Source organism: Trematomus bernacchii, unplaced genomic scaffold (assembly GCF_902827165.1).
Source record: "Trematomus bernacchii unplaced genomic scaffold, fTreBer1.1, whole genome shotgun sequence".
NCBI classification, from domain to species: Eukaryota; Metazoa; Chordata; class Actinopteri; order Perciformes; family Nototheniidae; genus Trematomus; species Trematomus bernacchii.
This window is the reverse complement of record NW_022987447.1, coordinates 1,530,884-1,541,046: the sequence shown is the minus strand read 5'-3', so window position 1 is coordinate 1,541,046 and position 10,163 is coordinate 1,530,884. Positions and strand designations below refer to the sequence as shown.

Here is a 10,163-nt window from a genome sequence, read left to right as displayed (position 1 = left end):
CACAGGCCACCTGTAACTAGATGTTGGATCTCAGTGGAGCATGTGGGATAGACGAGAGCAGGCCGGTTATATCGATCAGGAGATACACAGGGCCAGTGATAATTGCTAGAAGACACATGAACAGGAATGGAGAATATACACATGTTTTTAGCAAGAGTGGATATAAACACCAGCGATACTTAGCTCATTTAAAGTAGGATTTACCCACACACACACACACACACGCGCACACGCACGCACGCACGCACGCACGCACACACACACACACACACACACACACACAAATACACAACAGTTATATCAACCGTGAATATGCTGTTTTATCTTTCTAAAATAAACCAAATGTTGTGTGTTGTGTGTTGTGTGTGTGTGTGTGTGTGTGTGTGTGTGTGTGTGTGTGTGTGTGTGTGTGTGTGTGTGTGTGTGTGTGTGTGTGTGTGTGTGTGTGTGTGTGTGTGTGACTCACTGCCCTCGATGGGGTGCATTGTTTGGTTGGGGTTGTGCAGGAGCTCCATGGAGATGTTGATGTAGTAGTTGATGAACTTGTTGTCACTAAAACACACACCAGTTAGAAATACACAACATATACACACTACACAGTACACACCAGAGACCTACATTAAATATATAAATGATTATTTTATTAAATTAACGTATTCATTGTTAAAATGGCTTTTTATATTTCTATGTTTCTATTAACATATTTAATCTATTTTTAACTAATTCTATTTAACCTGTTTAAGTCTTTTTTATTCACTTTATATTTTCTGCATGTGTTTATTTACAAATTATTATTTTATATATATATATATTTTATATATATATTTTACTTTTACTTTTCTGTGATTTATTATCATTATATATTTCTAAATTGTCCCATTTACATATTTAATATATAATTTCCTTCTCTTCATATTTCCACATTGGTATTATTTGTATTATTTGTTGTTTTCTGACCTGAAGCGGTTCCTCTCGGTGAACGTCAGGGTCTGATTGTCCTCCTGAAGTCTCATCTCTACTCGGGAGCTGCTGAGGTTCCTCAGGATGTCCCAACCCTCTTGGTGGTCTGAAACCGACCAGACCAGAACCCAGTCCCCCAAAACCTGAAGACCAGCAGGGAATATTCAATATAGATAAAATGATTTATGGTCTTATTTTAACAATGTGATCACATGACTCCTTCTGACTGACTAGAATGAGTTGACTAAAAAAAGGCGTCCCACAGGGATCTGTACTCGGACCACTTTAGTTTTGTCTAAAATAGGATTTTACTTCCTCTCATCTTCCAAAAATATTTTTTTTACTTCATCGACCCTTTTAAATCATTTTCTTATATTTACATTAGGGCTGTCAAGTTAACGCGTTAATAAAAAAAATTAACGCCACTAATTATTTTAACGCGATTAACGCATGTGTATTTTTTGTCCTCGGCCGCCCCGTAGTTTCAGAGCGCATCGAGTTTAAAATACCATCTACAAGCTGATGCTGACAGCCCCGCTCCTGCTGCCCGCTTGTGGCAGACCACACTTCCACGCTCACCGGCAGGCCCGGACTGGCCATCGGGAGGACCGGGAGGGTGTGTGTATGTGTGGCGCGAGCGAGGCACACCTTACGTGTTGTTGTTGTTGTTAGCATCTGGTGCTAGCTAGCTGCGCTAACGGATATAAGGAGCTGTTTCAATGAAAACAGAGGAGCGACATTTCGCCGACAACTGCGCCGAGCACTTGACTTTATGCATGTAGCCAGACAGTGGGACATTGTACGAAAAGTCAGCACACTCAGCACGGATAGTGCGCGCAACATGATTGCAGCGTCCAGGCAGCTCCCGTTCACATATATATGCCTTGAGCTGCACATAGCTCCAACGATCCATCACAGTGTCTCCACATTCTCACACACACACACACACACACACACACACACACACACACACACACACACACACACACACACACACACACACACACACACACACACTTTGTATTGTATTAATGTATGAGAGAGGTTCCAGGTTGAATTGAGGCGAATATTTGTAATGTTCAGAGGTTGTTGTGTTTAATATTCATGAGAATATTTGTCATTGTTCAAATGATAATAAACAAACATATAAAGCATATTTGTCCACTCATATGTTGATAAGAGTATTCAAAACTTGAAAAATATCCCTCTAAGGTACATTTAGAACAGATAAAAAATGTGCGATTAATTTGCGATTAATCGCGATTAACTATGGACAATCATGGGATTAATCGCGATTAAATATTTTAATCGACTGACAGCCCTAATTTACATATCTTATTAAATCATCTAAATACTACTACTACTACTTTGCCTCAATAAAGACAACCGTTAATCACAGAGAAAATAACAAATCCAAATAAACGAATGAGAGCAGACAGACGTCAGTGTCCTGATGCGTTCAAGTTAATACTTTAATAGGAATTACCCCCTTTCTCCTGAAGGGAGACTTTTGGGCGTGTTAGCACCTGTGAGACACCGTAAAATAAATGATGGGTCTCACCTGCTGCATGTCGTCTCTGGCGAGCATCTTCAGGACCTGGCACTGATCGGGGTCCGCAGGGTTAGTGTTAGCAACAGCTAGCAGCAGCAGCAGCAGCAGCGCTCCCTTTAAGACTTTCATCCTGAGACTCAAATCAAAAAATCAAATGCACCTTCTGGTATCTGTGAAGACACTGATCCATGAGACGGCTGAACGGTTTATATGCCGAGCTCCAGAGACCCCGAGAGACCCCGAGAGCCCAAGCCGGTTCAAAGTCTGTGTGCTCAGAGTGTTATTGAACTGTGATCCAACTCCAACTGGCCCACTTCATTAATGTTTAAAAAGATTAAAAACACAGCGAGAGAGAACAGACAAACACTGAAGCTATTACAACACATCTTAATAACGTTTAGTTCTTTATTTGTGTATTAAAGGGGACCTATCATGCAAAATGCACTTTTGTACGTCTTTTATACATGAATATGTGTCCCCGGTGTTCCAGGGAACTCACCAAGTGTCAGAAAACACAACCCTCTCTCTTTTCCTCCATACCCAAATCTCTAAAAATGGGGCTGCAACGGATCTGATACAGACTGATCCAGATTTGAACATTTCTCTGACGTCAGGATGGAGGAGCTGACCTATCAGGGGAATGAGAGGTTGCCGTGGCATGGTAACAGCATGGTAACACGACGCTCGTAACTCGGCCCCCTCCTTTGCAGGGGGCGTGGTCAGCTGCAGCGCATGCAAAGACAGGGTGGAGGAGAGCAAAATAGAGCGAAATGAGGCATGGCTAAAATGCATGATCTGTTTGGTATTTTGAAAAAGAAAACGTATAAATATACCTTATATAGGTATGGCCCTACAATATATTATTCAAATATAGCATGATAGGTCCACTTTAAATATTCTGGTAACACTTTATATTAAGGTACACAAATTAACCATCAACTAGTTGTTAATTAACATGCATATTAGCAGTATGTTGGCCAGACCCGGCGTCATGGGCGGGCCCCATGAGGCCGGGCCCGCCCATCCAGGATTTGGGCCCGCTGTTTTAATCAGGGCAATACAACATTTTAATTGTTTTATTATTATGTTTATTGTTGTTATTTGTAGGGCTTTGTCCTAATATTTATTTTTGTTTTAAACTATGTTGAAAGATTAGTTTAATATCATTTTTGTATTTTGCTATGAAATTCTGAATGAAATTCTGAATGAAAGGCTGCGCGCGAGACTGGTTTTTCGCTGGGTTGAGTCGTGTGGGTTTTTGAGTGAGATGCGGCACAGCAGCCTGTCAGTTTACTCTTGCTAGGTTAGTTTGGCTATTATCATTTATATTTATCTGCAACAATGGATATCAGGAAGTGGTTCATGAAAGGAATATGGCAACTCAGCGCCAGATGCAGCCACATTAGAAGAAATCAGTTATGTTACCAACGAGCTAGCAAGCCAGCCAGGGACAAGGGAGGCTGGCAATCAATTATATTTTGAAGAGAAATTGACTCTCAAGCCGGCTCTCTCACAAACTCCTGCTCTGTGCGCAAGCAGACCGCTGCACACGCTCTCTGCCTGCCTCGCTCAATCTCTCTCTCTCCATCGCTCAACCTCACTCCACCTCTCCACCCTGTGTGCGCTCCTCAAGTTTGCCTGTGCTTGCCCAAGTTGGCACAGCGTTACAAATGTGCCACACAACCAACCAATGGATGTAGCCTATAATAAGACCGTCAACAGCCTTATGGCAACCTAAAACCCCTCTGTTTCCGTAACAACAATTCACGAGCGCCTCCCTCACCCTGCCCCCCCCCCCCCCCCCCCTTGACAAATCTCGAGCGTCTAACAGCCCTCCCCCGAAACTTGGGGTGGACCCGCCCTGGTAAATCAAATGCCCGCCCAGAGACGTATGCCTGCCGCCGGGTCTGATGTTGGCTCTTTATTAGTCATTATAAAACACTTATTAATGCCTTATTCTACATTACCATATTCTACAAGTAATAAGCCATTAGTTGAGAGTTTTTCCTCAATAACCCTCTAATTAGTGCTTATTTATTGCAAGTAAGAAAGTTGTTGTACATGAGTTTTGGTCTTAATATGCTCTGCTCAATATGGGCCTAATAAGGCAGTAGTACCACAAGAATAGTAATTCTCCCATAATAACACTTAACAAATATGATCTATTCTTAGGTAACAAGACATGAAACTATAAGTGTTAATTGTGTCTAAATAACTCAAAATTAAGTATTTATATCTAAGAATATGTTTTGGGGTATTGACAGTTCAACTACCAATAGCAAGGTGATATTGACCTGTATGTTTCATATTTGCACATTTATATTTTTGTGAAATTTGTACTGAAGGTTATACAGGAAACCGGGTACAGGAAGTAGGAGAAAGTGAACTGAATAGCATGGCAGTAGACATCCATGAGTAGACTGCTACTAATTTTCCCTTTGCAACCTGAAGAGTGAAAGGGTCAATGTATTTACCGACAGATGGAGCAGCTTATTTCAGACTCCAGCATACAGCTTCCTGCCTGCTACCTGCCGGCTACCTGCCTAAGACCTGCCAAAGACCAGTATCTGGGAATGTTAAGCCCTCCCACTATTTTCCAAGAGGGCGTTGCCAGATTTTCAATTTCAGGATTTAACCAGGAGATGGCGCTTCATTCACAAAAACAGGAAGACAACTTGTCATGGACTTTCAGTTTTGTTTAGAAGAGTATTTGAACACATCAATATTTTAGATCAAATAAAGTATATCTAATCTTGTAATTCAATAATATATAGTCTTTATATATTAAATAACTATGGCCAAACTAAGACTTAGTTTTTCAAAAGAGAAAATGCAGATATTATATAAAAAACTAAAGTTAAAATCTTGTTTTTAATGCCCCAAGAGCAATAAAAACACTTGGTAAAAAAATACAAGCTGTAAAAATAACATAATGATTAATTTCAGATGATAATACTTTTCAGTGTCTGTCTCATGCAGCAGCTGACCCGGCCGACAGTAAAAATAAACATTTATAACTAGTTTAGGTTGTTTGAGAGGTAATTAAAATAGCTAAGGGTGATGATCTGACTTGAAGTGTGTGTTTTGCTCCTAATTAAATGTTTTGATAAGTGCAAGCAGATCACAGTACAAGATGTGAAGTCAACAGGTATTCACTCAGAGGGGGGTAGCTACTATTTATTTTCAAATGCATATAGGCTCAGTCAAGAATTTGAATGGGATGGGGAGACGTGTGTGATTAAAAATGAGTGTCCAAACTATGGCCAAACTAAGACTTAGTTTTTCAAAAGAGAAAATGCAGATATTATATAAAAAACTAAAGTTAAAATCTTGTTTTTAATGCCCCAAGAGCAATAAAAACACTTGGTAAAAAAATCCTGAGTGAGGCTTTCATAAATTGTATTTAGCTGACGCTTTTATCCAAAGCGGCTTACTATTTAATAAATGATAAATGATTATTCATAACAAATATGACTGTGTGATTATTATTCATGCTATATACTGATATAGGGCTAAGTAAGCAATCAATCCTGCAAATTAACCCTTAGTTGTTCAATATATTTATTCAGACAATGTGAGTAGAAATACAGAAATTCTGCTCCCACCTAAGGCCAACGTTACAATATTACAACATTTCCCTAAAAACTTACCAAAACGTAAACATTTTTAAAACTCTTTCATTTCTGCTCCAGAGGCCATACATCTGAAAGGTCAAAAAAACAAACAGGGCTAGACAGCCATTTGTAGCATATGGGAGAATGGTGAAAAGAACCAACTGGACTGGGACCAATGGGAAAATGCCTCTTCCCCTCAATGTGAAGCAAAAGATTGAGTCCTATGTTTCCAATCGGTTCCCAAATGTGAACATTATTTTGTATTTTTATTAAATTTGACAATGTCAATTTCACTTTCCACTATGTACAGGTATCTTGGGTCAGTCTTGTCTTCCAAAAATCAGGAAGTAAAGTCAAGATGTGAACTCAACACGTAGTCACTCAGAGGGGGGTACTAATTATTTTCAAATGCATATAGGCAATGCTATCCATTTACATGTACTGTAGGCTCTTTCAGTCAAGAATTTGAATTTGAATGGGATGGGGAGACGCTCTGCCAACACTGACCCAATCTTCTGCTCCTTACAACACTGCCTGTGTTTTAACATGTTTTAACATGTTCTATTGTTTTGTTTTATTTGTTTTGTTTTAATGTTCTGTATTTTAAATTGTTTTATTTAAGTATCCCAGTAATGTACACTGTAAAAATAAATACAGGGGATTTTACAGTAAATTACTGGCAGCAAAGTTGCCAAGAAGTTACTGTATTTTTACTTTACAGTAGCGATCTTGTATTTTGTTTACAGTATCAAAATCAGTGCTGTATTTTTATATTACTGTATATTACTGTAATTTTGTATGTTGCTGTAATCTCAAAAACAATATTTTACTGTGATTATACAATACTGGTATTGTGAAATAACAATACATTACTGTTCTGTATACAGTATAATTTTACAGTAGTGTCTGCAATAAAACAGTATATTACTGCAGTTTTCTCTTTAACCAATTTTAGATCCTTGTCTCATTTGCAATAGGTGCTACCTGAAACGATAAACAAAAACTGGGATACAATTTAAATAAAATATGTTTATTGATTTCATTTCAATATTAAGTTCAATATGAAAAACATGGTAAAATAGGACAGTTCATAACAGATATAAATATAACAGTTCATAACTGATATAAATACAACAGTTTATGACAGATTAAAATACAACAGTTTATGACAGATTCAAATACAACAGACCAATTAAAATACAAAATCACAAGTAGTGAGGTCACAACATCAGATCACAACAGTACATCTTCTGTAATTATGTGAAAGTAAAAGGGTCCCCTGCAAGAGAAGGGGACAAAATGGAAAAGGCAGCATATCATTGAAAATGCTTTCTACTTCAAAACTGAAAAATTAAATACAATAGAGATCATACATGTATGAAGCACACATACAAAACATGTGGAATTAAAATACATGTTAGCTTTACATGTCAAAAGTAAAGTGTCAAACCAAATCCTTACCTAACATGATGAGCCTTGGTGTGCCTGGTAGGGTCAGTTGAGCCTCAATTTCATCATTGGTTGCAGTCCTACACACACACACACACACACACACACACAATAATATGTTCAAATTAATGTACAATACAATGTAATATTTGAAAGGCATAAATTATTACATTTTCATTGCACAAGATCATAATGTATAACTCCACTTACATCAGCCAAAAGGAAAAGAGCCTCTTCTTTTTCCTTGAAATGTGCCATCATGACCAGAATTGCAGAGAGATCTTGGTTGGAGGATTCCTCCTTGATTTGGGTGAGGACATTCTGAATCTCTGTCCTCCATTTGGTCCGCTGACTGTTGAAGCTGTTTAGCCATATAATACTGCTACTCAATCTCAAAATAAAATACGAACTTTTAGGGGAAAAAAAAGTGCAATAATAACGTTTATAAACCTAAATAATCCGTTAAAGGTCACAGCGGTTCTCTCCTCTTGCTCCTGATATTTTCACCCCGAAATATTGTACAGTAACAACAAAATTATACTGTAACATGACAGCACTATTTACAGTATTGCTGTAATATTAAAAGTATCATTTTTTAATTGCTGTATACATTTCCCGCCTAAGGATAATATTCCCACAATGCAGCAGCACTATGTACATAGTGCAGCAATACTGTAATGTTACTGTACATTGTACGGTAACATTACAGTATTGCTGTAATATTACAGTATGGTTTTAAAGTGCTGTATACATTTCCCGCCTAAGGATAATATTCCCACAATGCAGCATAATGTACAGTATCACACTGTATTACAAATTCAAAGTAAATGACTGTGGGTAATACAGCAATTTACTGCCTAGATTACAGATTTTGTTTACAGTGTATGTTGCATGTTTTAAATGTATTGTATTTACTTGTTTAAAATGAAATGTGTTTTAGATTGACTTTTAAAATCTAACTAACTACAGATGAAAAATAGCCTCTTGGCTAACTCTAACTATTCATATTCTTGACGGGAAGAGCAGTGTAAATAGTGGCCTATATGTATTTGAAAAGCAATATAAATCACACAGTTAGTATACAATAGGCATTAAAAGCATCATCAATAACCATTGCCCTTCTCCAATTCAAACCAAAAGAGAAAATGCAGATATTACACTCTGAAAAGAAAGGGTAGACATATCTGTACTCTTAGTGCCAAGTAGCTAAGCTATTCATTCGCAGAAATGTAAAGTGATCTAACTAAGTTCTATTACTTTAGACTGACAAAACTATTTTGTCGCCTTGACATTTCACAGACTAAACTGTTAATGTAGAAACATTTACAATATCAGTTAAGATCGATTAGATTACATCTGCCTTCCCCCTGTGTCCTAGGTGTTTGTGGACCAACTCACGAGCAAAGACATGGAGTTCATCGGAGACTCCATCTTCACCAGCATCGATAAGGAGATCATAGCTAAGATGGTTGAGTTCAGTAACAGGGTGAGTTCCTCTCTGTCTGCTGTCAGAAGATATGACCTGCGAGGCGAGCATCAGGCCAAGTTTTACAAGTGAGGTTTTCTTTCTGCATTTCAGCTGGTCCAGGAGGTGTGTGTGAAGCGGCGCTGGGGTCAGAAGGGAAGTCCCTGGGAGTTCTACCTGCGCGACTTGTTCCGCTGGTGTGAGCTGATGCAGGCCGACTAGTCTCCAGGGTTCTTCAACCCCGGTCAGCATGTAGCCCTGGTGTTTGCTGACAGGATGAGAGCGGAGGCTGACAAGGCTCAGGTACACTGCTGCTCCAACCTGCACCACAAACATAATCAGTACATTAATATAGGCAATTAGAAGTAGTTGAATTGGGTTTTCAAACAATCGTGTTTAATGAATTAGTGTCTGTTGTACTTGAGATACTTCCTTGTTTTCTTTTGTGTTTTGTTCCAGTTGTTTTTATACTTTTAATGTTGATACTGTTGCACTTGTGAAAACACTATGAAACAAAGATGATCTTTTATAAAAACCTATGATCGTTGTTTGGGACGTGTGTTGTCTTGCCATCTAAGTAGAGAGAGCAGGACATTTCAGACTCAGGCATAACAGAACCAGTCTTTTGGTTATCAAAGTGAAGGGTGCTGGCCAATTGAACTGACCATATCTGGTCCTGGTTTGAAGATCTGGGAAAAATACAACTACAGGTCCCTCAGAACAAGTTAGTCGGAAATGTATTTGGTTTGAACGTAATGGGTGGTAATCCTCAAAATATGGAGCTGTTTCAGAAAAGAGACTGCCTTCTGTCCTCCTCTTGGGAGTTTGTGTTTGTGAATTTTGCACGCTGAGGTTTAAAGGGGACCTATCATGCAAAATGCACTTTTTGATGTGTTTTATACATAAATATGTGCAGTTATGACATCAACCTCACTAATTATTCAACATCAGAACTAGTTATATTCTGTGGTTTTCCACAGCGCGCTCTGTGACAGCCTCATGAATCTTCACCTACCAGAAGGTGATTAAGTGTGGAATTTCCACCCCATCGTGTACAAGAAAGAAGCAAAAATCCCATAAGTGGACAAAACGGCATTGTTTCACTGAAATAGCGTCAAAATAA

General features: G+C 38.5%; 1 long non-coding RNA gene across 2 annotated transcripts; it reads right to left on the bottom strand.

The window, feature by feature from the left end:
• Window positions 1-7,146: 7,146 nt before the first annotated feature.
• Window positions 7,147-9,537, bottom strand: LOC117492499. Of its 2 annotated transcripts, XR_004556854.1 has the most exons (4): window positions 8,974-9,537; window positions 7,786-7,936; window positions 7,588-7,655; window positions 7,147-7,405 (listed from the first exon to the last, which is right to left on the bottom strand). It is a non-coding gene; the product is annotated as an uncharacterized LOC117492499 (long non-coding RNA). The 2 variants fall into 2 exon arrangements; XR_004556853.1 differs by lacking the exon at window positions 8,974-9,537 and having other exon boundaries at window positions 7,786-8,325.
• Window positions 9,538-10,163: the final 626 nt, after the last annotated feature.